Genomic DNA, 27,539 nt, shown 5'->3' on the forward strand with positions numbered 1-27,539 from the left:
GGCTGTGCAATGTCAAAGGGAACATTTGCCTTTGAGTGGTGCACTGAGGACAGCAGTGCAAAAAGGAGAAGGGCTAGGATAAAGGCAACCAATCAATACATATGAATTAATTCAATACCCATACATTTGCATCAAATGAATATTGTTTGTTTGTGGTTTTTAGGGGCTTCACTGTGACATGCAGTGCTGGGTTGGATGACAGCATAAAGCTGAATTATGTCAGAAAAGACTTACCATTGCTGAGAAGACATTTTTAAGGATTGCTTCCCCCCCCCCCCCCCCAGTAAAACATTTTGCTAGTGCTTCAAGTACAGTGGAGCAGCTTTGTTGCTTCTTAATTTTGAACAGAAGAGTGTCATTCCTGTCCTCCAAGGAAATGCAACTATCTCTTCAAATGCCTTTGGTTCTGCTATTGGCCATGCCCCCCCGCCCCTTTTTTTTCTGGCTTTTACATTGGCTTCTGGAACCTCTGTGTGGATCCCTGAGAGCAAAGGTCTAGGCAAGAAGCTACATGTGGTGGCAGAGTGTAGTCCCCAGGGATATTCCTGTGGGGAAAAGGTGGCTGGTTGAGGCAGCCATGATTTTTGTTTTCTTTCAGAAATGCCACAGGGAATAGGAACATCATGGGATTGCCCTGAAGTGCCAAGCCACTTGTCTGACAGAGCAGCAAAGAGATCTCTCTAACTACCAACATACAACACACCTATGTTACATGTAATTGGTAATCAATAGCCTTTCTTGTTGAGTTATCAAATTAGCCTAGCTAGTATAATTCATTCCACTAATTAGCACCAGGCTAGAAACGTGGGAGACTGTGAGTTCTAATTTTGCCTTAGGCATAAAGCCAGCTGGGCAACTTTCAGCAGTCCCTATTTCTAGGAAGAAGGCTGTGGCCATCCACTCCCCAAAAACCTTGCCAAAAAAATGCAGGGGCTAGTCCAGGCCAGGAGTGACTTCGACTGACTTCAAGGCACCAAAAAAAAAGGGGGGGGGGGAAGCCACCCCCATTTTCTCTAAGTTAACAATTCAATGAGCATAAAGCAAGCAATGTTATATGGTAATTATATTATATGATAATATCTACTGAAATTTGGACTGTTTGACCAATTGTTATGTTTCTGCTGCATCCTGCATTGTTAACTTAAAAGGGTTGTCTGTTATTTTTCAAAATAAAGTTTGATCAGGATTTGAAACTGATCCCTGAGGATAGGGATTAGTTAAATCATTTACTTTAGTTTTAGGAATTTGGCTATGTGAATCTGAAAAAAAGATTTGCACATTTCCTTGAATCTTCCTTCATCCTACCTCTGGCTGTCTTCTTGTGGGGCTTTTATCGTTTAAAGTGTAAATACTTCTTCTCCCTTCTAATTTGAAATTATTGATTTGCTTTCAGACAGAGGAACAGGAGAGAAATTTGTTGTACCTGCATTTCTATTCAAACCTACCCAATGTACATTAATTGAATCTATTTACAAACTGTCCCAATGCCTACAGCTTCCCAGATTTTATGATTCAGTTCATGACTGAAGAGTTGCAGACAAGGATGCACATATTATGAACTACAGAGGTGTTCACGCAAGCTCTTTAAAAAAAAAAAAAAGCAAGATATGTAAAAATAAGTGGAATGAATTCAAAGGTAGAAAATGAGAAATTATGCCAAATTCATTTTGGCAGTTTTTCTGATCTTTATTTTCAGCAGACATAAACAAAAAGTAATGTATTTCACTGAATTCATTTGACCTCCTCTCACTTTCTTAGTGTAGCTAAGATGATGAAGAATACACTGAGACAAATGCAGTCACTTATCTTGCCTTAATTTGTAGACATGCAGGTGTTTATCATTCCGTTAATGTTGTATCTTCTTAACCTCAATGGAATTTTTCTATAATTAGCAATAGTAGCTTCGAATCAGATCACTCTATGAAGTAGAATGCATTACTTCAAAAGGTTTCTCAGTGTTTTATGTTAATTTCACAATAATGGACTTCAGTCAGACAATTGTACTACAAGTACGAGTAATTTTCAGTCCCTTTATAGAAATTGGAAGAGAGTTGGCAAAAGACCAAATGTTACTCCAAATATAAACAGCTATCAATAGCTATAATTTTTATTAACAATAAATGCTCAGTTACCATCTATAAAATGTATCTTAACAAGGCTACACAAAACTCATTAGAAATTATTAGAAAATCAGTTTCTATCCCCCACCACAGTGATAATATCCCTATAGCTTTAATTCAAAATTAAGACTCTTTGTCTTTTTCAAATAATCTATTTTTTTTAATATAGTGTTATGTGCAAAAAAAAAAAAAAAGTAAGTGAAATCACAGCTCCAATCCAAAAGAAAATCTATGAAGAAGTGATAGCTATGGGCTCATCCTCCAGTCCCCTTAACTGCACAATGAAGATGACCCCCTAACCACTTTTAAAGAGCATGTCTTCATGTTGCTGCCTTCATCTCATCCTATGGAGCATCTTAAATTCATCTTTAGCTGTTTCAGTTCAAAGTAGCGTTTCCCCTCTTCTGCCAACCCAAGTCTTACCACGGACAGAATCTATAACACAACATGAAAAATGCTGGTGATGATGCCATTGGGAGCAGGGATCTGCTCAGCTCTCATTGGCCACTTTAGGCTGTGGGCATGCCTAGTCCCCTCTCTCCATTGCCATTTTGTCTTGGGCTACAGCAGACATCAGACCCATGTTTCCACTGAGGCGTCTTCCCACATGATGCCAGACCAGTGCTTTCAGAAGCACTTTTCTTTTTCTAAAAAAATTTTCTTTTGCTTAGAAAACAAATCGAACCACAGATATAGGGTGAGGGATATATGGCTTAGCAAAAGATAGTAAAATATACAGTAAAAACAATAACAGAGAATAAAAGTAGTTAAAATTTTAAAATATCACAGCAGAACTAACAAACAAATCTAAGAACAAATCAAGACTCCAACAACAATTTTTGTATATACTGTGGTAAACAAAAAGAAGAATTTGGCCCATTATGTTTTACAAGAAGGATAACTCATCCCAAATTGAATCAAAGGTAATTTTTCTAGTATATCCCAACATCTCCCATCTTTTATACGTCAATTTTTCCATAACGATTTTCCATAATTTTTCATACCAGAGATCTAATGATGGAGACTCTGAATTTTTCTAGTATTGTGCTATAGCCAGCCTTGCAGCAACCATCATGAATTGAACAGTTATGTTTTCAGTTCTATGAGTTGTCTCACTAAATAATGACAGTAAACATATCTTGGGACTGTATTAAATTTTCCAATATCCATGCTATTAATCTAATTAATTCTGTCTAGACCAGTGTTGTCCAAACTTGGCCACTTTAAGATGAGTGGACTTCAACTCCCAGAATTCCCCAGCCAGCCATGCTGGCTGGGGAATTCTGGGAGTTGAAGTCCACTCATCTTAAAGTGGCCAAGTTTGGACAACACTGGTCTAGAATCTTTGTACAACCTCACAGGACCACCATACATGCATATAGGTGCCTTTTGCTTTAACACATTTCCTACATTTATTTGGGCCTCTCCCAGTAATTTTAGCAACTTGTATGGGTTCATAATACCATTGATGAATCACTTTTAAATAGTTTTCTCTGACCTTTGCCAATATAGATCATAATGTGGAGTCCTTCCAAAGTGTAGCCCATTGTGTGTCTGAGATATTGATTCTTAAATCTGATTCCTATGTTTCTTTGAGAGATGTTGATCCCACTCCAACCATTTCTAACAACATTTTATATATTTTGGATATTAGACCTTTAGAGGACTCTGAAGATTCTAAGATTTTTAAAAAAACTGTTAACTGTTGCAATGCTATTTTCTTACAGATTATATTTTTAACAAAGGAACTTATTTCATTAATTAGCAGCCAATTAAGGTTCATACATTTTCTGCTTTAAAATACCTTCTGGAATTCCTTGATTATTTATGAAATAATCTCTTAGCCTTAACAAGTTTTGCTGTCTCCACAGATTACTGGATAGCCCTGCTACATTTTTTTGAAAGAGCAATGACCCATAACTGGCATTAATGGGGAAGGCGGTTGAACTAATTTTTCCCCCAATATTTCCAAATCCTCAGAGAACAACTGAGAAACCTGTTGATACATGTTGGATTTACCCATTTTATATCTCTTGCTTTCAGAAAGGGTATCAATTCTGTTCTTTGATTTATCAACCACTTAGTCTCCATTTGTGCCTACTTTCTATATTTTGAATTTTCCACCCAAAATAAAAATTGTCTAAGTTGGAATGATATATAATATAGGGAAGTCCCTTTTTGTAATTTCAAAAATAATAGGTTGTTTTGGTTATTCTTGGTCTTTTTCTTATTAAACACAAATTTTATAAACATTTATTGCCAGGAATTCAAGACCTTAGAATTCAAATATATTGGCATAATTTGAAAATAATAAAATAATTTTGGAAAAACGAATAAGTTTAGGGCAGCTATTTTAAACAGAATAGACAGATTAAGTAATGACCATTTTCTAAGTTGTTTTCTGATTGCTTGCAACAATGGGTTATAATTTAGTACACCGACTTTACTGAGATTTTTTGGAATATTGATTCCTAAATACAGTATCTTACTGACTTTTGACAGGTATTAATATCATCTTGCTTGTTAATTTCTTTCTGGATCTTAGAGCCTATATTTATAAAAAGTGCTTTGGGTGTTTTTTTGTAGTTAATTATCAATCCTGCTAGTTTTCCATAATTATTTATTTCTTGGATAATAATTGGCAGCTCTTTGGTTGGTTTAGGTAGGAACAGTGCAATATCATCAGCGCATACATTCACATCATGTTCACAGAAAAATTCACTGCCTGGCAACTGCTTATTGTTTTGGCTTCTCCATAATAGCAGCTCTAGAAATAGTATTTTATTAAGTAAGGGAGATAAAGGACATCCCTGTCTTGTCCCTTTATAGAACTGGAACCTTTCTGACTCTATTAGTTCTTACAATGACCTTTACAGTGTTATATAATTTAAATATAGCTGAGCAAAACAATGTTACCCAATTTTCCACAATGTGAGTCTGGGCAGTATGCAAAATCATTAACAAAAAAGAAGAAAAGAAGAAAAGAAAAATAGCTCATACAACTAAAGCAAACAAAATAATTAAAAAATGATCAGGACTACAGTATATTGTATCTTACCAGTTGAGAACTGTACTCATTCTAACCCAAGCCCTTGAGTACTAGTTGACAACTGTACTCATTCTAACCCAAGCCCTTGGAGAAAGAGCCTTTTCTTTCTTAACTGCCTTTCTAAAGGCCAGGAGGGTCAGGGCCCATGGTCTATCAGGGGAGATCATTCCAAAGGGCTGGAGGAGGCACACCTCTTGGGTCCCGCAAGATGACATCATTTCAGAGAAGGGACCTGAAGGTGCCCTCCCTGTTGGAGTGTGTGGGACAGGAAGATAACCTTGGGAGATGGGTTCTGCAGATCATCCAGTCCTACACCATGCAGGGTTTATAGCCTCTTGAATTGCACTGGGAAGCCTGTAGGGAGCCAGTGCAGCTCATAGCGTGTTACATGTGGATAACAAGGAATGCCCATCATTCCCCACGCTGCTGCATTCTGGACCAATGGAAGCCTCCAGATGATTTTTAAGGGCAGCCCTTTGTATAGCAAGTGGCAATAATCTAATTTACTCAAACACATATTCAATTTAAAACCATAATATTAGATTTTGTGAGGTGGGAAAAATGAGCATGTGTCCTGTCAGCTAACCAAAGAAGTTTTCAAATTCTAGCTTTCCACTGGAATTTCCATCTTGGATTCACACTGGCTTGCCTGAGAGAAGTGGCCGCATACACAGGAATTGTTTCCCAGAAGGGTTTCAGCAAGTACAGAGGCTGGAAGGTATAGTAGTGGTTGCCAAAATAGCACAGAAGATAACTTACTTTGGCCAGGAAGAGTATGGAAACTAGATTATGACAGCTGTCTCAAACCCCCAAGGTAGGTGCTTCTGATGCAATATGCCACACAAAGAGGAATTTGGAGCAGGGGAAAATTAGCTGGCTGGAGATGGTTGAGCAGAATAATTTGCAAGCACTGGCTGGGCGTCCCAACACCAGTATTATAGGATTAAAATTTCACCAGGGGATGAATGAGAAAAGATAAAACCAAACACATGGGGGTAGCTGTGTATCTGGGCCATGCTAGTAAGCAGCCAGGCCTGGAAACTTTTTCAGGATGTTTCAGAACTTCTTTCAAATATCTTTTAGTGGTACTTCTTTGTTACAAAGTAGTGAAGGATGCTGTTTTTTTGGTATACATCTTGCCATCATTCCATTGTCTCCCTGGCTGCCCTGCTTCCTGCTCTAGAAAAGGCTTACAGGAGTGTCTTCAGGGTGGGATTTCCATGAACTCTACTCATGATGGGGTTGAAAGTGTGGGAAGCCTGGGTGCTGCAGATCTCTTAGATAGGACAATCAAATACAGGACACATAACACACATCCCAACCAGTTGGCAAGTACAAGCCAGTTGGCAAGTACAAGAATCCTATGAGAATTGCATGAGAATTTCATCGTGTTCTTCTCTTTCCAAAGATGTTTTACAAATAATTCATTTTCTATCAAACTATATAAGTCTGGTTTAAAAAAATCAAGACCTTTTCAGCATAGCAGAGCTGCATTCTTGGAGGGTACCAGATATAGCATGTGTGCAAAATGAGAATACACACAGGTGGACACAGAGCTGATTGGGAGCATATGGTCAGAGGATCCAAATTTACAATCATTTCATCTGCAATACAAAAAGAGATGGCAATGGTTTTCATTTTCCATTCACTAGTTGCAGAATTGGGTGAAATTGTTTCAGGGCAGTGTTTGGGAGAATGGCGGAGACATTTCTATTGATTATTCAGAAGATTTGAGAACCTGTAATTTCAAGGGATCTTAGCATTAGCACATTTCTAGTTTTAAGTTTAAGAGGCAGTGGACAGAGGAATCTCTCTTCTCTCTCTCTCTCTCTCACACACACACACACACTTTGTATTTTGATTGTAAAATACTTTGAGGTTTATAATAATGAGATATGGCATGGAAATTTATTTATTTATTTATATTTCAAATTCGTCACCACCCATCTCAGTGCAGAACAACTCTGGGTGGTTTACAGTAAAAAATAAATATTAATGAAAATAGAATAAATAGTAATTAAAACACATTACATAAGGTTCCTATATGAATAATAGATAGCATCCAAGAAGCTGATGTTAACTAAGAGTAGACTCAGGGAGTGTCTTCGGGGGGGGGGGCCAAGGGGCCAGCCACCCCCCAGGATTGGTTGTATCTCCTCTTGCCCCACACAAGTTGGCATTATATTATATTAAATTATATTAATTTTAAATTTTCATTATATTATGCTATATTAAATAAATAATTAGGAGCAAGAAACTACACTTATGACCAAAGATAGTTTTTCAAATGCATGATAAACAACTAGAAATGGGTATTTGCCTCCTGGAATTTTATTTTTAATGATAGAATGGAAGATGATGTATCAGGAGAAAACCAACAGCCAGCCAGTAGAATCTCTCAATATACTCCAAAGAAGTCAAGATCTGAATTTATATGCCCAATGAATCTTAATCAATTTCCTCTATATACAAGCTACTTTTCACTTAAACTGTCATAATGTAGTCCTAAGCACACTTATCAGAAAGACCTAAGCAATTCGGTGGGGCTTCTTTCCAGATAGATGGATGTGTTCATGCTTCATAGGTAACAAGTACACATTTGTTTGCAAACATAAATCCAGAGTTCTCTGTATACACCACAGCTCATCTTTTATTTGCATATTCCATCTGTTTAGCAATGCAAGAATGATTAATTCCAACAAAAAAAAAATCATTTGTAGAACAGAAACTCTCATCTGTTACCTTCATTTTGTTCTGTGTTGTGATCTAGCACAAAGCTAACAATCGTGAAAACCTGCCAGTAATATTTGCTGCCTCAGCACATTTTGCAATAATGTCTTGCACATTACACCAGTAAATGCACCATAAATACATATACCAGACAAGGGTTTAGTATGTAAAAACAAGCATCGGTTTATCTCCCCCTCCCTACATGAATTGGAAGAGGGGAAGACCAAAGAGAGGGAGGGAGGGAGAAATCCATTGGCGGTCATGATCCATTATTACGACTGAAGAGTAAACAGAACACCACTGAGATCAGGAAACCCCCAATGCAAAATAAAATTAAGAGAAGAGCTGGTGGCAGAAGGATACAATTGCCAATGGTTTTCTTATGTACAATTATTAGACATTTAAAGTAGATACAAGAACTTTTGGTTCTGAACACTGTAAGACTGAGTTTGAAATAGAATTGTGTACAAACGATGAACATGTTGATGCTAAAATGTACAATAAACTTTTATTGAAATTTGAAACAGAAGAACAAGTGAAAGAATGTATGATAAAATGGGCTAAAAAATTTTGGTTATAGTATCCAAATGGAACAGTGGGAGAATATATAATCAATTGAAAGTTATGTTATGTTAAAGAGAATCATTTTTATAAAATGATATATATTGACATATTGTTTGTATATGTCACCAGAAAAATTGTATAGAGTACTTCAAATTTATGCTGGAAATGTAAACAACAAGAGGGGACACTTTATCATGCGTAGTGGACATGCAAAAAAGCCAGAAAATTTTGGACTCGATTACATATATTAATACAGAAGATTTTAAAAATTAACATACAGTTGAAACCAGAGGCTTTTCTTTCGGGACTGATGGATAAACAGCAGGGAAAAAACATGGAACTTTGTTTTTATATATGATAACTGCAGCAAGATTATTATATGCACAAAAGTGGAAAGATTCGACATTACCCACACCATCCATAAGGAAGGGATGGTGAAGAGGATGGAACTTGCTGAGATGGCCAAACTGAGAGCTTTGATTAGCGAAAAGACATTGTTTAAGTTTAATGCTGACTAGAAACCTCTTATTGACTTTTTGCATGAAACAGAAAAAAATGAAATTACGTTATATGGTTTTGATGATTAGGAAGAAAAGATTATAGAAAAATTGTAAGTCATGCTGCAACCATAGAGTAAGAGGATAATTTACATTTATATGTATAACTGCTGTAAAAGAAAATTGGAAGTAATTTCTTTGTATTTTCTTTTTTTCTCTTTTTCTGCACTTTTGACTTTGCCTTTTTCTTATCTCTTTTCTATCTTATATATATGGATCAGGAAAACCCTAATTAATGTACACAAGTAGAGGAAGCTGAAGGGAGGGGAAGCTTGGGGACAGAGTGGGGAAATAACCAAAAATCACTTAAAAGCATAAGAGGTAGTGGAATGGTGTAAGGAATTAAAGCAGTGTTTCTCAACCTTGGCAACTTTAAGCTGTGTGGACTTCAACTCCCAGAATTCCCCAGACAGCACTGCTGGCTGGGGAATTCTGGGAGTTGAAGTCCACACAGCTTAAAGTTGCCAAGGTTGAGAAACACTGAATTAAAGAGAAATATTGGCATGGGGATAAGGAGCTGAGTGTGTGGCAGGGGGATGTGGAACTATGAAGGGACCATGGAAAATACCAGGGTAGAGCAGGACATGGTTTGTGTTGAACTATTTATGGTTAAGGTTATACTTGAGTAAACCTGTATGCTTAGCTCAGTACAGACTCAAATCAGTGAAGTATTTTGGTTTCATCCACTGTTCTTTTGAATTCTTTGAACCCTTCTGGGCTTGTTATAACATAACATGCAACAAGATGGATTCTAAAGAGGGCTGGAAGAATACTAAACTTTAAAGAGGGCAGGAAGAATACTAAACAGTTAAACTTTGAAGGAAATGTAGCTGAAAACAGGAGAAGGGGGAAACACGTCGTACTGAACTACGTTGTCCAGCTAGCAGAGCTGATTAAAAGAACAATGAAAAATTACAGGTAGCCTTGTATAGACATGTTGCAGAGGGAGAAGCGAGAGGAGGGTTTAATGTCTTGCGCCTGGAGGAGAAGCAGATATGCCAGAGACACGTATGTTAAATAATACATCTGAAAGTGATCACATATGAAAGAAGTTAATGTGTGAAAGACATACATTTTCACAAGAAAATGAAGAGGAGAGAGTAAAGAACCGTAGGTAATTGACTTAGAGTGGTCTGGTGAATTGATTGTAAACAATTGTCCAGTATGGATGATTTTGTCTAAATTATTTGGACAATTATTGGTATGTTGAATCCAGTTGAACTAGAAGAAGACTAGATGATTGATTTATTTGTTTACACTCATCAAACTGAACATTTAAAGATAGATACAGGAGCACCAATAAATGCACTGTCCTTTATTGTTTATTAATTTTTGTAAAATTTAATTATTGGATTAGTTACTTACTCTGGACAAATACTGCAACTGTTGGGGAAATGTGAACAGACTTTAAATCAAAGGATTTTATTTATTTATCTAACAAATACAGCCACACATCTACCGAAAGGAACTCTGGGCGGCAAACAAAATAAAAACACAATACATTCAAAGCAACAAGTGAAAACAATAAACCAAACTGAAGCCCCAATCAAAACATACATCCTGTGCTGGTTCTATCAACATCCTGACCCCAGTGCTTGGGGAGGAAGCCAGATCTTGATCACTTTCCTGAAGGCCAACAGGGTCAGGGCCCTCCATGTCTCCAGGGAAGCTCGTTCCATAAAGCAGGCACCATGACACCCAAGGCACGCTTCTGAGACCCCACCAAGCAACACCGCTTCACTGAAGCCTCATGAAGTTCAAGTGGTTGATTCTGAGGTTAAAGCTGTTTTAGGAATGAAAGCAGTAGCTAATTAAATCGAATACAGTTCTGGCAATAAATGATGACCTGGTAGATGCTGTACGCCTCCACTTGCAGGATCACAATTCAACTGTTATGAATAGAGTGGCTACGTTCTTATCAGCTACTCTCTCAGTCAGAAAGAAAAATACTGTTTTTACTCTGGTGCTGCTGACATTTTGTTACCAGTTCTTTTTTATCTTTGGTTTGATCCCGTGGGGTTTCTCCCCAGCCGCTTAATTTATTTCTAGCTTTATTTGTATTATATTTGTACTTTTATTGTATTATATATATTTTAATTGTTTTCCTACTTGTTGGTCACAGACTGTATTTACAGCTAGCTAACTAACTAACTATGAGAGCCAGTTTGGTGTAGTGGTTAAAGGCACCAGGTTAGAAACTGGGAGACTGTGACTTCTAGTCCTGCTTTGGGCACAAAGGCAGCTGGGTGACCTTGGGCCAGGCACTCTCTCTCAGCCCTAGGAAGGAGGCAAGGGCAAACCACTTCCGAAATATTGCCAAGAAAACTGCAGGGACTAGTCCAGGCAGTCACCAGCGGTCAACAATGACTTGAAGGTGCGCGGACACACACACACACACACACAACTAACTAAAAAATGACTATGCATCTATCTTTAGAGATACATTTTTTAAAAATCAGATATCCACCAGATCACAGTTCAATTAGATTAAATCTACATATATCTCTAGTGGCTTGTACCTCAGGAAAAATTATTACTGTAAGAACAAGAACAAAAGTTGAAAAAGTACTTAAATGAAGAGAACAACTGGGAATTGTAAGATATAAATCAACCTCCAGAGTAGGTAAATCTTATAAAGATTGTGGGAAAAAAAACAGGGAGGAATAATTTAGAATTTGTCTGCTTTTCTGAAATTTGAATAGAGCAAAATCTTGATTTTACTGAACCTCATTCAGCAGACTTTCGATGCAATAGACAAAACTTTAGTGTGCACTAAATTGATTGGAGAGATCCATTTTTTCCAAACAGTCTAGACAGTGGTTGCTTCTGTGCAGGCATTAGTATTTTTTCCCACTCAAGTACTGTATGAGTGAACTTGGCATGCTGGTGTTGGTTGCTGACATGTTGGCGGGGGGAGGGGGAGGAACAAATTTGGTGAATCTGGAGAAAGAGAATGGGTATGTTGGCTTAAAAAGTGAGGAGGAAGAGCACAGTACTGTATAGTACTGTACCATAACTTCAAAGGTTTTGAAGGTAGGCATAACATGAAAAAGAGTAAATTTGAATATAAAGCAAAAATGAAGGCTTAGTGAAAAATTAGACCTGGGGTGCCCATTGCTTGTGTTTGTAAAACATGGTGTAAAGTAAAACAATCAAACAAACATGTGTCAGTTATTTAGAAAGCATAAAGGGGGGAGTTGGGGGAAGAAAACATGAAGATGGTGCAGGAAACCTCGCTCCATGCAGCAGTGCTGAAATAGAGCACAGTTCTGCAACTTTCAGGTAGCGTTTATATTTCCTAACAGCAAACCACATGAACCCAACATTCAAAGCCTGTGGTGGGTAGCTGCAGTGGTTTTGTAAATGTCATGGTATTGTTAACAAGTGAACATTCAATGAAACATTGAATGCACCTATGGAGGAGACAGTGCCATTCATTGATGATGGATGACTCATACTGTCCCAAATTTACAAGGCTGTTGAGACTGGTGTGTTCTGGTGTTCAATTCCCCCCAAAGGTCAGGCACTTGAGCATAACAGATCAATAGTAGGATGAAAAATCAGCAAGGAGTGGGTCTTGTGTTTTTTCTGCAAATGCCAATGGACTGCACAGATTAAAGCCAGGCACTATTGGCAAGTCGCTTCATCCAAGAGTGTTGAAAGACATCATGCATCACCTGCCAGTCATATATTATAATTCACCAGACACATGGTTTACGTCATCACTTTTCAGGATTGGGTCTTCGGTCATTTTGTGCCAGATCAAAATGAGATGCGGAAAATGTCATTTGAAAACATGAAGGTTCACCTAAGTCTTGATAATGCTGCTGCTCAATCAATCAACCAAAGTCTTCTGCACAAGAAAATGTGTGTATGTTTTTGCCTCAATATATAACGTCAGTGAGGCAGTCCGTGGACCAGGGAGTCATTCTGATAACTAAAAGACTTTATAGGAAGACATGTGATGGTTGGGTTGGAGAATGAATCTGATAAAGAAACACAAGAGGGCAACGTACCTTACAAAGCTTCAGAAACTATCATTTTGCTGCATTGAAAAGCAGTCTGAATTATAACATTGGCACATGACTGGAAAAAACTTTATAACATGGAAGCAGATCTGCAGTCTGAACACATAGATTTTGAAGTTATTGACTACTCCAGAAGCATACAGAGAGCAGGCAAAGAGCAGGCCACTAAAGACAGTGTCCTGCAGTGGATGAAGGTAATCCTAGTTAACAGACAATCACTGAGAGTAAGATAGCCACAGAGGCTAGGAGGGGGAGGAGTGGAAGAGAGCAATGAGGGCAAGGAAGAAGAACTGCCAATCCCCGAAATAAAATCGTTGTCGCTGAGATCCCATCTCAAGTAAATGCAGTGAATAGGTAAAGTTATTGACAAGGGAGAGGAGCTGGATTTATATTATTCTGCGGTTGCAATGCATTTAATTATTTCTATTTATCTTTCTTGGATACAACACTTCGGAACAGTTCTGCTTTCAGCATTTTTCTGAATACAATCAAAGAGGGGGCCAGATTGATTTCCACAGGGAGGCTGTTCCCCAGAATTGACATTCCTACCAAGTAGCAGAACCTCCTGGCTTCAGCTTTCTTTAGCTCCCAAAAATGGGGCATTAGGAGCAGTTTTGGGCCGACTCTGGTTAGATCAACTGTATGTAGCCAGGTACCAAGCCATAAAAGGCTTTATAGATCAAAACCAGCACTTTAAATTGCACCCAGAAGCCAGCGTAGAAAAGTTGTAATAGGCTTCCGGCACCTAGTGCCAGGGAACACATTGGCTGCTACATTGTGGACTAACCACAGGTTTAAATTTCCTTTAAAAGCAGCCCAGTTTAACTGGGTGGCAGTAAGGGCATCAGTTACCTTAGTGAGGTCCTCTCGTACCTGGCATGGTTATGACTGATACACCAACTGAAGCTGGGCGAAACCTCACCTGGCAGGAGTTGTGAGCCTAGAATCCCCAAGTTGCAAGTCTGGTCTTTCAGAGGTGGTGCCCACCCACCAACCCACCCACCCAGAAATAGCGATGGCATCAAAGGAGAACCTTGACAGAAAAAAGTACCTCCATCTTGTTTGGCTTCAGTTTTCCCTGTTCTCTCCCATCCAGACCCTGACAGCCTCCGAGCATTGAAAAAGGACATCAACAGCAGCCCCCTTCAGAGGTTTCAGAGATAGTACCCTGAGGGATAAAGCTTTACTATTAAAAGATATTTTTGTCAGGAAGAGAAAGTTGTAGGAAAAGTAAAAACATACTGGAATTATTAAGAAGATTTAGCTGTTCATAAAAACCCAATGTTTAAGAATCATACAATAACTGTACCAAAAGATTAACATCTGAGTTCATAAAAAATCAAAATCACGAAGTTCATTTGGGAACCAAGTTTTGCCAGAGAATTGCTCAAGATGCTGTTTAATGATTTGGCATGGATAAATGCATTACTGCAAGTTTGTTCCCAGACTTTTAGAAATCATCATCATCATCATCATCATCATCATCATCATCATCATCATCATCTTGTGGAAAAAACATGCATTACCTATAAAAGCAAAAATTGGAGCTCTTTGAGCTGACTATCTCTTGATAGTGAAATTTAGAATTAAATACATTCAAAAATTTATGGAATCTAGACTCTTATAAGATCTAACTAGTAAAAGTTACAATACCTTGTCACTTTATTTTTGTGGCTAATAGAAGCCCTGAATAATAATAAGCCACTGCTTGGTTCAGAGGAATCTAGAGAATTTGCTAAAGACTTCATAATACTTTATATTATGTTTAGCCAAATGGAATGATCGATAGAACAGTACAAACTCTGAAGAAAAAAATATTAAGTTGTATGATACGGCTATTTGGATCTTTTGGCTTATATAAATAGCTCTATATTGGATAGTAAGTCACCAACTCAATTTTTAATGGTGCGGCATTTAAGAACAAGGTACTATTAACCACAGTCTTGCTAAAGCCTTAACATGATCAAGAGAATGTGTTAGAATAATTGAAACTGAGATCAGAAAGATTATGATCATGGTGTCAGAGTTTACCTCCTTTATTGTGATAGTAATTTTATGTAATATTACAATTAAAAAGATAAAAATGAATACAAAGAAAAATAAAAGAATAAAAATAAAAATAAAAAATGCAAAAAGGAAAAAGGAAAAGAAAAAGAAAAAGAAAATAAAAAATAAAAAATAAAAAAATAAGAATATAGTAAAGGAAAAGAAATATATAAAAAAATGACTTCACCCTTTGTCACAAGTATAAACAATTTTAGTAACTTATCACCTTCTCTTAAAATACAACAAATGGCCTCTTCTTCCCATATCCCATCTATAAACAAATCCTTAAAGCCTTGTCATTTCAGTCCTGATGTCAGCAAAAGTCCATTAAGGGCTACCAGAGATAACAACATATCTGTTTTAACTGTAATCAAATAAACCAACTTTATATTCCTTCCCTTGATCTTTAGTCCCTTTAAATAATATCCTAGAAAGTGATTTCTTTTCATTTTTTATTTGTCTCTTCTCACAAAATTCTTCAAAACTTTAACAAGTTTCTTTTGTAAATCCAATATAGGAAAGTTACCCAAATCACTCTTTTGGTCTGTTATTTGTATATCCCTTTTAATCATTAAGGCATCAGTTAGTTTCATTTGTATATCCAGTGTAGCATCTTTTTCCATGTCATTCTTGTAGCCTGTTATTTTTAAATCCACTTTCACATCAGTCTCAGTCTTGTCTGGTAAAACTTGCTCCTCATCCATAACATCTTTTAAACATAGTCTGTCTATAATGATAGACACTCTTAAAATTAACTTCTGGGTCAATTGTTCACAAATATCATCCAATATTAAAGTATTTTTCTCTATTCTATATTAGTAAGTCAAATTTAAGTGACCTTCTTCTTTAACTGTAATCTTTAATTCCTTCTGATTCCCTCTAGTGGACAGCCTTCAAAGTCCCATCCTATCATATTTTTTTTAAGAATTCAAAACAACAGCATTTTCCCATGGGAAAGATTCTTACAATTAATTTCAAAATCTTATTTCAAGTCCATCTGGACCCTTAGTCCATTCATACCTTTCCAAAATCAGTGTGATGGAATGGAATTATGAAGGCCAAGTTCAGGGAGATAAGCGTTTTCTTAGTTCACCGAAAGAGCGTGGGAACTACAAGAGGATGAGGCTGGCACCTCCCTGAGGAATTCACGGTGTTGTCGCTGGCTGGCTTGGGAGCTGGGGTTTCAGTCTGGGAAGACTGATGTCAGGTTTAGCCCAAGGAACTCCAAGAGACAATGCAAAATCAGTTCAGCTATGTTTATTAGCTACAACCTCTAGCAAGAAGGTTGCTAGAAAATATATAAATATATATATTTAACTCCTTAAACTCATAGTTAAAACTTCTGCTAAGGATTGAAAAAGACTTACCTGATGTATAAAAGTTATTGTTCTGAAGGTTCCTAATAGTAAAAAGCAATTAACAAGAATTTCCAAAAGTGATTAGAAAAGGAAGCATGCAAACCCAGTGTCCTTTGGAAAGGTGCCGAACCATGGTTTGGGCTAAGATGGTGTCTTCTCATCTCCCAGAGCTCTAAACCCACTGGAGACCACTGTTTTGCAGTCTTCTCCCAAGGAGCAATTGCCTGGAGCACTTGTGGGCAATCTCAAATCCTCTCCTTGTCTGGAGAGAAATCTCGAAGAGTTGGTCTGTTCACTAGCTCTCATTGATCATCAGCTCCGCTCTCAGTGGAGCCATCTTCAGTTTGCCATTTCTTCTCTGAAAGTACTCAAAGTTTTACCTCCTTTAGAAGTAGAAGATAATTTGTTCACATAAATAAAATGGATCTGGAGGCCTGATAGTGTAATAAAAATACATAAAACACTGTGATTTTATTCAGTTCAAACTAATGATGGGATGGTATATAGAAGAAATTGGAGGGAACTATAAAGAGGTCAGAAAGCAATATTTTTTTCTGATTAGGTGCAAAATTCAGAGGTAAAGAAAGAAGAAAACATAGCTAGTGATACCAGTGTTGATCAGACTAGAATTAATACAGGTCAGGATCTCAAAATTAAAGCCATGTATTGTTTGAAAGGAAGAGCTATAGGGAGCTTCTAAGTTGAAAGAAGATGGCTACAAGTCTGTTGAGCTGTTTTGGTGTAAAGGGCAAACACACAATTATTTGTGTATGTAGTTCAGCTGCCATTGACTGTGACTAGTAAATCCTGACTGTATTTTGAAATCTTTGAATACTTCATATGTAAAGAGGGCAGTGGGATCAAGTGGGAAAGTTAAGGACAACGTTGGGGGGAGGGGAAAGCCACAGAAAGCAGGGGAGGGGAGAGAAGGGCCGGCTGCAGGTAGAACCAAGCGAAGAAAGCCAAGGCTCAGGTTAGAAGAGCAGAGACAAGCTATGCGAAGGAAGCTGGGTCGGTTAAAGCAACCAGGGAAGAGAGTGACCTCAGGCTTTCTGTAGGCCTGACACGAGACCTCAGGGAGAGTGCATCTTTCTGGGTGGGTCTCAAGGATCTGGGTTCATTTTTGGTTTCGTTCTGCAAATTACTAGAAATACCAATAGGGTTTAATTCATTTGCAATGTAATGGCAATTTAGCTATTTCCAGAACCAACCAACCAACCTTCCTTCCTTCCTTCCTTCCTTCCTTCCTTCCTTCCTTCCTTCCTTCCTTCCTTCCTTCCTTCCTTCCTTCCTTCCTTCCTTCCTCCCTCCCTTCCTTCCTTCCTTCCTCCCTCTCTCTCTCTTTTTAAAAAAGTGAATGGTTAAGAACACATTCGATTTTTTGATGCAGACTTGAGTTTTACAACGTGGAAATGAATGAATGCATAAATAAATAAATAAATCCACCTTTGAGAATCTAGTTACCACAGTATATAATAGTTTAATTTGTGTTGATGCATATATATTATATGTTTTATTTTTCTATGCATTTATGCCATTGTTAATAAAACGTGTTTTGCAATCATTTTTGTATATTTATGGAATGTTATTTATATGTTTGGACACTATTTAACTGATAGGCAGGTTTCTTGGTTGCCGCAGCTGCAAGAAAGGCAGCAAATTCGTTTAGTTTGTTGTTTTATTCACAACAAATTTGCTAATTCAAAATTTGAGCCTTCCCACCATGCAACAAATATTTCTTTCTAAAATTCCCTTGAAATCTTTATGGTGTTTTGTCTCAAAAGGATAGACTGGATTGACCTTGAATCTCATATTTGGTAAAATTCAGTGGGAATTGTAGATCTAAAGAACAGACAAGAAATGGTATTTATCAAGGGTATCTTTGAAAGACACTGGCATAATCTCTCCAATGTATACAGACATGTCAAATTATTGTGTGGTCAAACTGCTAGTCTTCGGACCAAGCTACATGCAATATAAAAGACCTATGATCAGTTGCCTCCCACCACCACCACCATTACTAAAAACTGTTTTGATCTAACCAGCAGAGCAAGGGAATACTTAATATTTTCTTGCTTGAACTGTTTCCCCACTCATAATCAGTTCCAGCTGCTTTTTCTACATAATGAAAATATGTTTTTCTCCATCTTTTTGTCTGCAGGGGAACAAGCAGCTTGAGAAAGGCAATTTTGATTAGAAGATGGCTTGTGGATAAAACTATTTAGCCTCTCTTCTTTTTCTGTTGATGTTGCCTTGGGAAAATTTGCAGCAGTCCTAACACCTTTGCTTTTGCAGTTTAGGGTTTCACCTTTTTAAAACTTCATATTCATCTGTTGTTTCTTATCATATCCAGTGCAGTTTATGGAAAACACAAGCAATCATTTTTACCATTTACAGCTAGATGGGAGTAAAGAGTGACAGTTTTCTGTATCTCCTTACTGCCCTCTTGTGCACATCTAATTTTTTGCATCCGATAAATGGCAGCCTCTCCTTCTCTCCCCATCCACCCCATTTTGGACATTAGGTGGACATCAGCAGTGCCTATAAAACTTCTTTTGCAGGGTGGTGATGGTGATAAGAAGCTGCTTTAAAGAAATTTCTCCATGCATTGAGGTCCTTCAGTTCTGCCCGTTGCATAGGTGGTACTTTGAAGAAAGCTTCATAGATAGTTTTAGCTTTTAACAGCCTACTAAGCAGCCTAAATTAATGTTTGGAACATTTTGCCCCAAATACTGAAAATACTGAGTTCACATCCATGAACTATGGTGTATAGTTAGATATGTATATGGCACCAGGTTCAACTTTATTGATTTAGTCTATTGACCATATCAAGTATCAGGGAAATAAGATAAAATAAAATAAATGCCACTGTAAACATACAAGTAAGAATTAATAAAAATGTAAGTATAACTAAAACTGTGATACAAGTTCATGTCAAGCCATCGCCCCTGCAGTCAACACCAATCAGATCTAAATAATCTGCCCTCTTTATAACTACCTTTGATATAAAGAGTGCAGTCTTACTGGTGATATGGAGGTTCTTGCTCTGTAAAAAGTAGGAATGTTTCTGCTGGCCGCTCCAGTATTTTTTATTTTTTAAATATAAATCTAAATGGTCAGTCCTCTCTGCTGAATATAATCTACAATCAAACAGGATGTGTGCAGTATCTTCAATAGCTGGGGCGCCACAAATACATAGTCTTTCTTCATATGGGAATCCTTGAAATCTCCCATATCTTACCATAGATATGTATATGGTAATTTGGGTTCCGGGGGAGGCATGGAGAACTGAAGACATCTCCACAAAAGCGGAGCAAAAAGCAGAGCCAATGATCATGGCAAAGACGAAAGAACCAGTGAATAGACTGGTTCTTTGGAACTTCCTGGATAAGGAGAGGATGGGAGACTGCCCACATGTGCTCCAGATGGCTGTTCCTCACAAGGAGACAACAGAACAGCAGTCTCCCATGGGTTTGAGTGCTGGGGGATGAAGGGATTAGCCACCTTGCTCGCTACTGCAGCAGAGCCTTTTAAAGAACACTAAGTTTGCAAACCTCACTTTCTGATCACTTTTGGAAATTGCCTATTAACCATCTTAAAACCATTCGAGACCTTCAGAATGACAGTCGCCAGCCAAGTTCAGCTTCAACTCACTGAACAAAATAAAAATTAATTACAAGCTTAAGAACTTAGAATTTGAAATAAACAGCAAAAAGCTAAATAAGATTTTGATCTAAGAAGGCTACAAACAAAATTTGGAATATTGACTTTTACTATAAGATTTTGGAATTAACTATAAAAAATAAATAGCTTCTTATGGGAACCAGCGTTATTTTGGCTATCTTGGTTCATAACAAAAATAAGCGACTTTATGATTTTAGAAACTGGATACTAGAGGGGGCTAAAGATTCTAAGTAGAAGGGGGAAAAAATACAAGCCAATTTTTGGTGTCACTTAACTGGGACTTACAAAATGACACAAAACATCATAACATTGGAAATATTAAAGGAGATCTTTGAAAAATGGAGCCAGAATTTAGTAGCTACAATATCAACAGTATTAGTGATGTCTGATTCTATGGACAGATTATGTCCAAAAGATGTCAATGAGGGAATGACAGATGTGAAGCAAATTTTGTCTGACAAGAAAGTGAAAGTACCGAAAGTGAAACTACAAATAACAGGCCGAGAGAATGATTTGGAAAAGGACACTTTATTGGATATACAAAAGAAACTGGCTGAAGTTTTAAAAATTAAAGGGGAAATACAAATGACAAACCAATAAAATGACCTGGAAAATGTTTTCTTATTGGATCTACAAAAGAGGCTTGTTAACCCCTTGAAGAAGTCTGTGCAATGGGCTAAAGAATAATTGAAGAGAAATCAAATCCTACAGCAATATTTGAATGAACTAAAGATTAAGACTGTTAGAAGTAAAAGGAAGGAATATAGGGTTGGTTTATTTGATCAAGGTTAAAGTAAGACATTTATTTGCAAAGGCAACTTTTTACAGACTTTTTGCTGACACCAGGATTGAAAAGTTGGTGTTTTATGGATTTGCTTATACATAAGGGATGGGATATAGGATGAAGAGATATCTGTTTGTAACTTTATAGGGGTGAAAAGTTATCAAATTTGTGTATGCTTGTTGTCATGAAGGTTGGAAGTCACTTCTTCATATTTTTCTTTTTTTTCTTTATCATATTTTTTCTTTTTTCTTCTTTCATTCTTTTTCTTTTTTCTTTAACTTTTATTCTTTCTTACTATTCTTTCTCCTTTTTTAAAGTTTAATTTGTATTAGTTTTTACTGTTGTAATCAAAATCCTTAATAAAAATTATATACAAAAAAAGATATGTATATGGTATTTTGTGGATATCCCTCCCTTCTCCATGGGCTGCCTGTAATTATTTCATCAAGCTATTTATTTGATGGGTGAAATTGGGGGAGGGTATGTTCAACTAAAATCTTTATTGCTTGATGTATAATTGTAGGAGGGAGGGGCAGCTATCCCAGCCTTCCTCAATCTGCTACCAAATGCTCGTGGATGTTTAATTCATGTACCTGCTCATCTCTTAATTTCTTTGATATGTTCTTGCATGTTTACATATATAACACACTACATATGCAATTTCCTAATATTTTCAAGTAATACTGCATTTTAATAATACACATTTTTGTGTGTATGATTCCCTAAGATGCCTAGATGGGTTAGTTGGCATAATATTTCAGATAAAACAAATTTCTACTCCAACCTTTCAGCTTGTCCTGCTTGCTTCACTACAAAGAAGGAGTGAATGATTCTTGCCCCCCTTTCCCCTCATTCTGATAAAAGATGAGAAGTGAGACTCCTATATCTCTTCTTAGTCAAATCCCTGAGTCACAGAGGTTATATATAAGCAGATTACTTTTGGCTCTCAAGTTTGATCAAATCACCTTTGTTCTTCACAGATTCTACTGTTTGCAAGGACAACTATCTTGAACCTCAGAAAACAGCAAGGGTCCCTTATAAACTCTGGAATGTCTCTTCTGCGGCTACTTGGAACTGAAAGTTCCCCATTGACCTAATTATTGCTTTATTTTGAACCACAGTTTTTTTTTTCCAGCACTGCAGGCCCTTGGCCAAGGCTGGATAATCCTTCATGAAAAGATACTGAATCCCCTAGACATGCTATAGACAGGCAAGGGAGCTCGCTAAATCTTGTATAAGATCTCCTACAGCTTCAGTAGGCCAAATGCTGTCGATACACTGCTTTTTCTAAATCTGCCTCTTAGGAATAATCAGTATTCTTTTCACACTGTTCATGTTCCTGATGATATCAGTATCAAATTCCTGCAGATTTCCCACTGGAGCCCAGAGGAGCAACCCCAAAATCAGAGTTATGCCTTTCTGAGATGCATTCCTATGGCCTGGCCCAAATACTATATGATGCACAAGTGATGAGCTGAGAAGGATACGTTAAAGCCAGCAGAAACCATAGGAAATGCCCTGAGCAGATTGGGGACCAGGATGCCTAAAATCAGGGTAGAAGCTTGGAGGCTGATGGTTAATACTGGCTGAAGATCCCATTTTTCCTAACAGACTTATTGCTTCTAGTTTTGGTTGACGATTTCTCTTCAAACTGAAAAGATGCAATAGAACAAAAACAAGCATCATAAGGGATATATTAATGTCTCTGGGTTATGAATAGGCCAAACAATCATTCATTGAAACATTACATGATATGGAAGATCAAGTTGAGCTCCATAGGCTGCCCCAGAGCAACTCAACTTGGATTGCAAAGGTTATTTGGATACTGACAAAATATTTAAATACTCTTACCTATTTGTTTGGAGAATATCTTAAATACATAACCTTGGCTGGCTAACAAAAATCACACTCACACACACACACACACACACACACACACACACCCCAACACCCATATACACACACCTTGAAACACAAATATAAAGTTGAAAATAACCCTAATCAGTAATGAACACATAATACAGCCATACCTACTGTATATTGGGCTCAACTAACAACCAGTCCAATCCCTGCATGTCACAGCCTTTCAGAAGGCCAGGAAGTTGGGAGCCCTCCAGATCTCAGTGGGGAGGCTGTTCCGTAGGGCAGGTGCCATCACAGAGAAGCCATGTCTCCTAAGTCTCATTATGTGACACATTTTAAATAGAGCTGCCTGGAGTGATCCACCTTGCTGGATCTGGTGGGATGCGCAGAAAGCTTTGGGGAGAGGTGATGCTGTAAGTAACCTGGCCCTGTGACATTTATGGCTTTAAATATGATAACCAGCACCCTGAAGCATACTGGAAGCCAGTGCAATTTGTGCAACAGCAGTGTAGCACAGGTGAACAATAGTGCACTCACCGCTGCATTCTGGACCAGCTGAAGGTGCCATTTGTTTTACAAGGGCAGCCCCATATACAGCACATTTCAGTAGTCCAGTCAGGAAGTGACTAAGGCATGAGTGATCATGAATGCAGCCTCCTGGTCCAGGAATGGCCACAATTGTCACAAAGGTGGATTTGTGCAAAAGCTCCCATAGCAGGAGCTGCTGCCTATTCTTTGTGCAGGAGCCATGCATGTAGGAGGACTTCCAAGTTGTGCACTAACTCTCTCTGGGGGAATTGCTGCCCCATCAAGACATAAAGATGAAAACTCTTTGGATCCAGGGGGCCCTTCTGCCCACAGCTGCCAAATCCAAGAGGACACCCAAATTGCATATTGGGTTTTCAGTGGGAGAGTGAAAGCATCCCCCCCCCCACAAGCCATAGATGGAAAATTTCCAATTCCAGAATTAGGGAACCCAGAAACCCAAAGCCACTCCATGTTGCTAGGACTGAGTTGCAGCTTGTTCTCCACATACAGAGTCTCACAGCCTCCAGGAATTAGGTAAGCAGCTTGATGGCACCACTTGTTCAGGATGGAGATATACAACGGAATCATCAGAATAATATTGATGCTGTTTCACCCCATGCTGACAAGTGACCTCACCCAGCAGTTTCATATAGAAGTTGAACAGAAGTGGAGAGAGAGCCAAGCCTCAAGGCACCCCATGTAAACAGGCCCTAAGGCTAGACCTCTTACCCCTTACCAACACTGACTAGAATTAGGCCCAGAGGAAGGAGAACCACTGCAAAACAGCCTAAGCCACTCCTAACCCCCTAATGTGGACCAGAAGGATACCATGATTGATAGTATTGAAAGCCACTGAGAGACCCAGAAGGGCAAATATGGAGAAACCACTCCCATCCTGGCCCCCACCCCCGAGGTCATCCACAAGCACAACCAATGTTGTCATGGTATTATAGCCCAGCCTGAATCCCAACTGAAAAGGGTCCAGACCATCTGCTTCTTCCAGGGCACTTTAAAGGTGAACACCTACTACTTTCTCAATAACTTTCCCTAAAAAGGAAGTGTTAGAGACTTGATGAAAGTTATCCAACGCTATTGGATCCAGGGATAGAGGCCAAGTGATAATGAAAACTCTAGCTCTGCTGTCGTCTACTGATAGCCTTATCTTTACTCCAGTTCTCCCAGGATTTGGGGGGCAGAGGGCCTGAGATCCTGACCCAAGCAGAAACTCTGCTACTAGAGTCTTTGCTATTCTGAGGACCCACAGCCAACAACCAATTGTCGGGGGGGGGGACTTCTAACAGCCCCAATTCCACTCTCCTACCTCTTATTGGAAGAGGATAGTGGCTTTGTAGAACTGTAGAATGCTGTGAGACACCAGCTAGCCTTTTGGCTCCTTATCCACTATATGTAACCACAAACCTATGATTACTTCTTTGAGGGTAATGCCCAGTTGAAGCAGTGAAAATTATTTCTAAGTCAAAAGGCATTGGACTACCCAGACTGAGATCTTAAAAGGATCCATGCTGGTTGTTTTCCTGACTCTGTGAAAGGGAAACAGTGCATTCTGCAAAAAAGAAACTTGAAAAGGGCCATTTAGATTAATTGAGGGTTTGCAGGAAAAGGATTAAGCATCTCCCCTTTTCCTGCTGACACGACACTGATAAATATTCCAGCCAGGAATGTCCATGACAAACTGCAATGATACCCAAATGACAACATGTGTGTGATGACATCATCATGCAAATGCCACCACAGCATCTGACACATAAATTGCAGCCTTTGCCTCTCTTGCTCCCCACCCTCCAGTAGATGTCCATGACTGCAGCAACCTCCTCTTTCCTGATATTGCATTTTAGAGGATTTTGATCTTTTTTTTTTTAAAATGATCTTTTCACAGATTTCTCACATTTTACCTAATTTAGATAAGCTGTGGGTCAAAGAACCCATACAGTGGTACCTCGGGATACGAACGCCTCTACTAACGGACGTTTCGGGTTACAACCAGCTTCGGCAGGAAAAATTTACCTCGGGTTATGAACTCGCCTCTAGTTACGAACCGGATCTGCGGCCGTTTTCCCTGCTGCCACGCGGTCGCGGCTTCCTGTGGGCGAGGTCGCGGTAGCAAGGAGACGTTTGGTGAGGCTTGTGGTGTGTTTTGCGGTGTTTTGCGAAGGTTTTTGCTGTGCGTGTTAGCATGGCTCCAAAGAAAATGCAGAGCAGGCTTGGCGGGAGTAAGGCTCTGAAGAGAAAATTGCCTCGGGTTGCGACCAAATTCGGGCGGAGGGCGGAACGGATTAACCGGATTTACATTGAACCCTATGGGGAAATTTGCCTCGGGTTGCGACCAAATTCGGAGGGCGGAACGGATTAACCGGATTTACATTGAACCCTATGGGAAACTTTACCTCGACTTGAGACCAACTCGAGTTGCAACCAGAGTCACGGAACGGATTAAGTTCGTATCCCGAGGTACCACTGTACTTGGTACATACCATGCAGCTGATCTTTTGGGCGATAGTACAAGGTGACTCCAACTTTTGGGTGATAGTACAAGGTGACTCCAAGCACAGATAGGAAACCCTTATGCCTCTGTCAAATACCTTACAATAGCTCACAACCAAAAAAGCAAGATCCTCACACAGATTCTGAGTAGGCATAATCTTTCCAAGGGAAAAGGGGTCAGATTACAAAATCCTAAAAACAGAATATGTTTCCAGGCTCAGAGAATTCCATCACATTCTCATGGGCCTTCAGATTCCTTCTGTAGGCTCCAGAACAACATCAAAAATAAGCAGCATTCAGTTCTCAAGCCTGATTTTAGGGGACTGGGTTGGATGTCTGGGCTAAAACGGGTGCCTTGAACCTTGCAGAAGCTCACAAAGTTAACTATCTCAATTGCATAAAGCCCTATTCTAGGCTGATTATTGGTAAGAGTTAAAAAATAATTTTGTTTTGAGCCATGTAGTGAAGGGGAGAAAACCTTCTAAGAGATTCAGATATGAAAGAGTTACTCAATCGACTCTAAACCCGTGAGGTAGATAGAGTCCAGAAAAGCCCAGGAAACATGATCTTTGAGCAACTAATCATGAGAAGCAATTTTCTCCTCTTTCTTAGGTGAGTTTTTAAAAGAAGAGGGAGGCACTTCCTTTTGCCTCTACCACAGGGAGATGGGCATCTTTTCTCAGCCTGGCTTCCATCAATTAAGAAATGCACCCTGACTCAGAGAAGGGTTGGAGAACCCCTCCAGGGAAACATGGAGCTAGATGCAAATTAGGATATTTTTTAAAATTTACATTATGGATTGATCTGAATTGTTTCTTTGTATCTTTAGTCCAATTTTATTCTACCAAGGTGGAGGGAGGTGGTATTACTGCTTGGAAGATGAGCTGTGAGTTAAAACCTGCAGAGCCCATGAGGTTTTTCTTTTCCTTGCTCCCATTTTCTTTAAGTTTCAATAAGCTCCTTAACTTTAATTTACATAAATCAACCACTTCTATCTTTTGAAATCTGTAATCCCATTCCGATAGAGAATTTAGCCTTCCATGTATCTTGGCTGCTTTGCTAGCTACAGAAAGGAAAGCCAAGAGCTGGGAGCAGGTTCTACTTAGTCATCTAGCAACTGGACTATTGCAATGCACTCCTATGGGGCTGCCCTTGAAGTTACAGTGGGTCCAGAATGCAGTAGTGACAGGTAGTCATGGGTGCCTCTCAGTATGCCTGTGTAACACTTCCACTTTGCAAGCTGCATTGGCTCTCGGTAGGCTTCCAAGTGCAACTCAAGGACCTGGTTATCACCTTTAAAACCTTTCATGGTGCAGGAGCAGGTTACTGCCTGTCTCTGCTCCAACAGGATGGGCATGGTCCGGTGTTATTTGATGGGATCTAGGGGGCATGCCTTTTCTATCGTCACGCCTGCTCTGTGGAATGTTCCCTCCCACAAGAGTCGACTGGTCCTGACCAGGAAGGCTTTGAAGTCTTGGCTGTTGCCTCAAGCATTGGGGCCAGGATGTTACATGAGCTTGTCCTGGATGGTGCGGTCTATGTTGGTGTACCTTGATTTCTGGTTGCTTCTGCTACTGGGGTCAGTGTAATTCTGATTTTATTTGTGCATGTCATCCTGAACTCGCATGTTCATGAGTTCAGTAGCCATATAGCTCCTCTAATTAAATAAATAAATAATAGATTTAACAGTGGGAAAATGCACATACATTTCTAGAATGGTGGGATT

The sequence above is a fragment of the Python bivittatus genome, unplaced genomic scaffold (assembly GCF_059951505.1).
Source record: "Python bivittatus isolate LINGU-HERP-01145 unplaced genomic scaffold, Pbiv_v1 ctg000270_np1212, whole genome shotgun sequence".
In the NCBI taxonomy this organism is placed as follows: domain Eukaryota; kingdom Metazoa; phylum Chordata; class Lepidosauria; order Squamata; family Pythonidae; genus Python; species Python bivittatus.